Genomic DNA, 8,055 nt, shown 5'->3' with positions numbered 1-8,055 from the left:
TACCACTATTATACTCTAAATATCATTACTTTCTTATATCCTCAATTCCTAGTTAAAAGAATGAGAGGATCCCAAGATACTGAATGAATACATGAAGAGGATCAAAGTATATTGGGACTGACCTGGCCCTAGTCATAAATACAAATTAAGAGAAGTTTATTATCAGAGCCTCACTTTTCTATTTCTTTTTCTATTTCTTATTTCTCCTCTGCTCCACTGGAATTTACACACCTATACAAACACATACACGCACACATACATACACATATGCATGCTGTAGACCTAATGTTTTCCTACTTCCATTGTTATTGTTGTGGTGTTTTTCAGTCATATATGACTCTTCATGGCCCCATTTGGGATTTTCTTGGCAAAGATAATGGACTGATTTGCCGTTTACCTCTCCAGTTCATTTTACAGATGAGGAACTGAAACAAACAGAGGTAAGTGACTTGCCCAGGGTCACACAACTAGTAAGTGTCTGAGACGAGATTGGCACTCAGCTCCTCCTGACTGTAGGGCCACTGCTCTATCTACTGTACCATCTAGCTGCCCTGGTAGGAACTTTTAAAGGACATTGTGCTAACCTATCTCTCTACCACATTATATCCTAGCATGACAGAGAAAAGAAGTATCAAGCTCAAATTGAAACTAGGTCTACTAAACCATCCATAAGGATTGCTGCAGGTTGCCATATTGACAGCTTTAAAATGTAATGGCATCTACCTTTTATTATGTTTTTATTTATTTTGCTAAATATTTTCCAATTACATTTTAATCTAGTTCAGGTATCACTTGAGAGTATTGTCAGTTCAGAGGCTAAAATCTTGATATCTCTGGTATAGAGAATAGAAAGTTAGCCTTGGAGATTTCAGAAAAACCTGAAAAGACTTTTATGAACTGATGCTGAATGAAATGAGAAGAACCAAGAAAACATTGTACATAGTCATTTTAACTCTTTTTCCAGCTGGAATGATGGCAGGCATGGAAGGAAAGAAGAATCTACCATCCATTCCATAATCCCTTCTGAAAAAGCAAAAGGCTTTTGTAATACTGAAGGCCAAATGCTTGAAGAAGATGGCTATAAAAAAGCTCTGTAAAATATGGAGAAAAGTTATCTATGAAAAAACTAAGCCCCACCATTAGGAGTATAAGATGTACAGAAGTGAAATCCAGCTGGCTAGAATGGCATGAAAAGCTAGCAACTACTACGTACCTGCTGAATCCAAGTTAGCATTTTTGATCAGAATCAGAGGTATCAATGGTGTTAGCCCAAAGGTTCAAAAAGTATTGCATCTTCTTGGTCTTTGTCAAATCTTCAATGGCACTTTTGTTAAGCTTAACAGGGCTTCCATTAACATACTGAGCATTGTGGAACCATATATTGCATGGGGTTACCCAAACTTGAAGTCTATGAATGACTTGATTTACAAACATGGTTATGGCAAGATGAAGAAACATAGAATTGCCCTGATGGATAAAGCCCTTATTGCAAAATCTCCTGGTAAATATGGAGTTATTTGCATGAAACACTTAATCCATGATATATACTGTTAGCAAGCACTTCAAAGCTGCCAACACCTTCCTGTGCCCTTTCAAATTATCTTCTCCATGAGGTGGAATGAAGAAAAAGACTACACATTTTTTGGAAGGTAGAGATGCTAGTAACAGGGAATACCAGCCAGTAAAAGGCTTATAAGAAGAATGAACTAAAACTCTCTACCATGATTTCTTAAATGGTCCGTTAATAAAAAATGGCTGTAACAAAAAACACTCAGTAGCATTGTGCGATGATCAGCTGTGACTGACTTAGTTCTTCTCAGCAATGCAATGATCCAAGACAATTTCACAAGACTCATGAAAGAAAATGTTATCCATACGGATCAAAACTTAAGATTTTCACTTCTTTTATGTTTTTTTTCTTTTGTTCTGTTTCTTCTTTCACAGCATGACTAATTTGGAAATATGTTTTACATGATTGCACATGTATAACCTTGCCATCTTAGGGAGGGAAGAGAGAGTGAAAAATGTGGAATTGATAGTCTTTCAAAAGATGAATATTGAAAATTGTCTTTACATGTAGTTGGATAAAATGAAATATTATTTTGAAAAAATTAACCTTGCACCTAGGAGGACCTGAGTTCAAGTCCTGCCCATAATGCCTGTGCAACCCTGGGGAGGTCACTTAACTTCTAGTGTTCTAAGAAACTCTCCCAGACTCTGAATTTCTGAAAAGGTGATGAAGTGATTGTACTAGAGGAACCCAGAAGTTCCTTGTATTAATGAAATCACAAGTTCTATCTCTCCCTAGCCCTTATCTTATCTAGATCTTATTCCTTTCTGAACACTCTTCAGTCTTCACCAGTTGTTCAATTGGAGGCCCAGGCAGAATCAGCATAATCCCATTTCCACATCACTGTTTCAAATATGCAAAGATAGCAATAATCATTCCCATCCCTACCCTCTCTTCCTCCTTAGTCATTTCTTCTTGAGGCCAACCAATCCTTTCACTGTAGATCAGGCATTCATACACAGATATCATGTCCTGGGAGCAATACTGTTTACAATACTGGGCTGAACTAGAAAGAATGGTACCATCTCCACCATTGCACAATCAGAAAAGTCAGATAATCCATCCATCCAGAAGGCAATCACTGATAGCAATATCCTCAGCAAGGCCAATTAGCCTCTCTCCCAATCTGAGGCTATTGAACCTCTGGACCGGTGTCTTGCTGGTCCATGAGGGTTAACCTTTGTATTATGGAGAGAGGAAGAGAAAAAGACCAAGAGCAGACAGAGTTGTAGCAGAGAATTATATTTCTCATCAGGGAGACCTGAGTTTAAAATTGGCCTCAGACACAATCTATAGGATCCTGAGAAAGTCTTTTAACCTGTTTATCTCAGTTTCCTGAACTTCAAAATGAGGATAATAAAAAGCATCTACCTCACAGTGTTGTTGTGAGGACTACTGACATAATATTTATGTAAAGCTCTTAGTAGAATGCCTGGCCCATAGTAGGCACTCTCTAAATACTTATTTCCCTTCTCCTACCTCCCCAACTAGGGAAATTTACCAGACAGAAAAAGCATTAATTGAGCACTTACTGTGTGCTAGGCATGGTGATAATTGCTGGGAATACAACAGAAGGAAAAAGTAAGACAAACTCTGGCCTCAAGGAGATTACATTTTAATGGTAGAAGATATGACATAAATGGGAACTGGGAGAGAGAGAAGTCTGAGAAGTACTTGACCAGCAAAGTGTGAGAAGTTGTCTTATGAGTCTCACTCCAGGTTTGGAATGAGTAGGGCTAGCTTTGATGCTTCCTCCAATGCAGATTCATGCGAAGAACTCACCAATCAGAGGAGGAGACTGCAGAGGTGGATGGAGCCATCATTAGAAGGCCTGGTCTTCCCTATTTGATTGGGTGTATGCTCCCCATTGTCATGTACACTACCAAGAAAAAGTCTTCTACATTGAACTATATAATATAATGTCTCTGAGTCTCAGTTTGGTTTTCTGTCAAATTGAGATAATAGGAAATTATATTGTAAACTTGAAAAGGCTACAGAAGTATGAGCTACTCCTACTAATACTAGAGGCAAATTGTTGACCTCAGTAAGCTTTGTGGTTTGCTCATTGGTAAAATGGGTATCAATAATATACCATACATTGTTGTGAGCAAAAGTCCAATGGGATTTTATAGATGGGAGCCATTGTTGTTTTTACTGTTGCCAGCATAAACAGCCTGGCTTGGAAGTTATTTAAAAAAAAACACTCACTTGGAATAAGAAAAGTCATGATATAGGCTTAGCCTGAAAATCAACTTTAATGGGAGACAAAATCTTAAGCCAAGGGAATGGGGTTATAATGCTGGTATTTTGGGCATCAGCAAGTAGAAGGGAAGGAATTTGGTTTGGGGGGCTAAGGAGACCTTGAAATCAATCTACATGTTTGACCACCTCATCCATCCAGGTGTCCTACCTCCAAGTCATGCATACAGTGTGTACAGCTCACCTAGCCAAGACCCTGCAGGTATCTCAGAGCTACAGCAGCTGATACTAAGCACCCTTTATCAGATTTATAGAGAACAAAGGGAGCAAGAGAATGGTAGTAATTTAATGATGGCTAATCATCATACTTAAGAACACTGTCTCTATTAGAGACAGTCACTGCTTCAAAAGTACACCATAGACACAAAGTTCTTTAGCAGAGGAACAAATGGTCTTTTCATTTTCCTTTTTTAACCAGGAATGTTCTTCAGTGATTTTCCTAGGAAACCAAATTACCATCTAGAACACCCTGTCAGTGCCACAGAGCCAGTGATACTGATGTCAGTATCCTAAGGTATCCACACTATTCATGACGTTTGCTCCCCACCCCCATAGTTCCACCCATCACAAGAAAACTACCACATGGAGGCCACTATGTGGTAAGCAGATAGATATGAGATATTTCAAGAAAAGTTTTGCCTACCACCAAAACCAAGAGTGATACCTTTAAATTCACCTGAAGTCCAAAAATGTATCAAGCCAGTTGATAGGCCTGCTCATTGCTGGTTATTATTTCTTTGTCAACAGTAAACTGTAGTCATTGAGCGTATTGACATTGAGCCTACGCTTTGAGTGTGGTATGATTGTCTGGAAGGGATATAAGACCAGAGAACACAGAGAACACTGCTCCTGAAGTGATGGACACCCTATTACTTCTCTCCTTAGAGTATGAGATTCATGTGCTTTTACAAGAGAGAGGGAAACCAATTACTACTTCAGGACAAGGTCATCTCATTATCTTTGTTCCCTGGGGAGTGAAGAGGTACTGTGAGGCTTTGCTGATCTCCCTCTATTCTGAGATGTAGGCTTTCTTCAAGTGGTTGATGATCTATAATGAGTCTTAGCTCAGAGATTCTTGTGTGAGACAGAATAACCTGAAACTGAGGGTATCTAAGCTAATCATCTTAGAAAAAAAATTTTTTTGATATACAAGTTATTTTTCAGTTCTTAACATTCACTTCCACAAGAATTTGAATTCAAAAGTTTCTTCCCCATCTCTTCCTACCCCCCACCCCAGGACAGAATGCACCCCCTTCACCTCTTCCTCCAACCTGTCCTCCCTTCTAATACTCATCCTTTTTCCATTCCCCTTCCCCTCTATTTTCCTGTAGGACAAAATAGATTTCTATACTCCATGCCTGTATAGCATAATTTCCAGTTGCATGCTAAAACAATTTTTTAACATTCACTCTTAAAGCTTTGAGTTCCATATTCTCTCCCTCCCTCCCCACCCATCCTCATTGAGAAAACAAGCAATTCAATATGTCATACATGTGTAACAATGCAAAGCACTTCCATAATAGTTATGTTGTAAAAGACTAACCATATTTCCCTCTGTCCTATCCTTCCCTTCATTTATTCCATTCTCTCCCTTGATCTGCCCTCCCACAATAGTGTTTGCTTTTGATTATCCCTTTCCCCAATTTGCTGTGCCTTCTATTATCTTCCCTCTCCTTTCCCCTTTCCTCTTGCCTTCCTGCAGGGTAAAATACATTTCCATATCCAATGAAGTATGTGTTGTTCCCTCGTTAAGCTAAATCCCATGAGAGTACGGCTCAATTATTTCCTTTCATCTCCCCCATCTTCCCCTCCATTGTGAAAGCTCCATCTTCCCTCTTGTATCTGAGAAGATTTGTTGCATTCTACCTCTCCCTTCCCTTTCCTCCTAGTACATTCCATTGAATAGTAAATTTTATCTTGCTAGGTATTCCCCCTTCATATACAAACTTACATATATATATATATATATATATATATATATATATATATATATATATATATATATATATATATATATATATATATATATATATATATATATATATATATATATTTCCTCTAACTACCCTAAAACTGAAAAACATCTCATGGGTTACAAATAGCATCTTTTCTTCAACTTTAATGAATTGCTTAAGGCTTCTCTTTCCTGTTTACCTTTTCATGTTTCTCTTGATTCTTGTATTTAAAAGTAAGATTTCCTATTCAGCTCTGATCTTTTCAACAAAAATGCTTGGAAGTCCTCTATTTCATTGAAATTCCATTTTCCCCCTGAAGTATTATACTCAGTTTTGCTGGATAGGTGATTCTTGGTTTAATCCTATCTCCTTTGATCTCTGGAATATCATATTGCAAGCCCTTTGATCCTTTAGTGTAGAAGCTGCTAAATCCTGTGTTATCCTGATTGTATTTCCACAATATTTGAATTACTTCTTTCTGGCTGCTTGTAATATTTTCTCCTTGACCAGGGAACTCTGGAATTTGGTTAAAATGTTCCTGGGAGTTTTCATTTTGGGATCTCTTTCAGGAGGTAATTGGTGAATTCTTTCCATGTCTATTTTCCCTCTGGTTCTAGAATATCAGTGCAGTTTTCCTTGATAATTCTTGGAAGATGATGTCTAGGGTCTTTTTTGAATGTGGTTTTCAGGTAAACCAATAATTTTTAAATTACCTCTCCTGGATCTGTTTTCGAGGTCAGTTTTTTTTTTATTTAATTTTATTTATTTAAGTTTTCAACATTCATTTCCACAAAATTTTGGGTTCCAAATTTTCTCCCCATTTCTCCCCTCCCCCCACCCCCAAATGCCAAGCATTCTTATTACCCCTATCACCAATCTGCCCTCCCTTCTAACAATCCTCCTTTCCCTTATCCCCATCTTCTCTTTTGTCCTGTAGGGCAAGATAACTTTCTATATCCCATTATCTGTATTTCTTATTTCCTAGGTGTATGCAAGAACAATACTCAACAGCTGTTCCTAAAACTTTGAGTTCCAACTTCTCCTCCTTCCTGCCTCCCCACCCATCCACACTGGGAAGGCAAGCAATTTAATATAGGCTATACATGTGTAGTTTTGCAAATGACTTCCATAATAGTCATATTGTGTAAGACTAACTATATTTCCCTCCATTCTGTCCTGCCCCCCATTTCTTCTGCTCTCTCTTTTGACCCTCTCCCTCCTCAAGAGTCTTGATTTCTAATTGCTCCCTCCTCCCATTGCCCTCCCTTCCATCATCCCCCCTACCCTGCTTATCCCCTTCTCCACCACTTTCCTGTATTGTAAGATAGGTTTTCATACCAAAATGAGTGTGCATTTTATTCCTTCCTTTAGTCAAATGCGAAGAGAGTGTTTCATATTTTTTCTCTCACCTCCCCACTGTTTCCCTCCACTGAAAAATCTTTTGCTTGCCTCTTTTGTGAGAGATAATTTGCCCCATTCCATTTCTCCCTTTTTCCTCCCAATATATTTCTCTCTCACCACTTAATTTCATCTTTTGAAGATATGATCCCATCCTATTCAATTCACCCTGTGCTCTCTGTCTCTGTGTGTGTGTGTCTGTGCATGTGTGTGTGTGTGATACCACCAACTACCCAGATATTGAAAAAAGTGTCAAGAGTTACAAATATTGTCTTTCCATGTAGGAATGTAAACAGTTCAACTTTAGTAAGTCCCTTATGATTTCTCTTTGCTGTTTACCTTTTCATGCTTCTCTTCATTCTTAATTTGAAAGTCAAATTTTCTTTTCAGCTCTGGTGTTTTCATCAGGAATGCTTGAAAGTCCTCTATTTCACTGAAAGCCCATTTTTTTTTCCCCTGAAGTATTATACTCAGTTTTGCTGGGTAGGTGATTCTTGCTTTTAGTCCTAGTTCCTTTGATTTCTGGAATATCATATTCCATGTCCTTTGATCCCTTAATGTAGAAACTGCTAGATCTTGTGTTATCCTGATTGTATTTCCACAATACTTCAATTATTTCTTTCTAGCTGCTTGCAATATTTTCTCCTTGACCTGGGAACTCTGGAATTTGGCCACAATGTTTCTAGGAGTTTCTTTTCTTGGATCTCTTTCAGGAAGTGATCGGTGGATTCTTTCAATATTTATTTTGCTCCCTGATTCTAGAATATCAGGACAGTTTTCCTTGATAATTTCATGAAAGATGATATTTAGGCTATTTTTCTAATCATGGCTTTCAGGTAGTCCCATAATTTTTAAATTGTCTCTCCTGGATCT

At 38.0% G+C, this 8,055-nt stretch overlaps 1 pseudogene; it reads left to right on the top strand.

Moving 5' to 3' along the window:
- Nucleotides 1-972: 972 nt before the first annotated feature.
- On the top strand, nt 973-1,710 carry LOC140524187 (large ribosomal subunit protein uL30-like; annotated as a pseudogene).
- Nucleotides 1,711-8,055: the final 6,345 nt, after the last annotated feature.

This window comes from Notamacropus eugenii, chromosome 2 (assembly GCF_028372415.1).
Source record: "Notamacropus eugenii isolate mMacEug1 chromosome 2, mMacEug1.pri_v2, whole genome shotgun sequence".
In the NCBI taxonomy this organism is placed as follows: domain Eukaryota; kingdom Metazoa; phylum Chordata; class Mammalia; order Diprotodontia; family Macropodidae; genus Notamacropus; species Notamacropus eugenii.
This window is presented reverse-complemented; position numbering and strand designations above follow the sequence as displayed.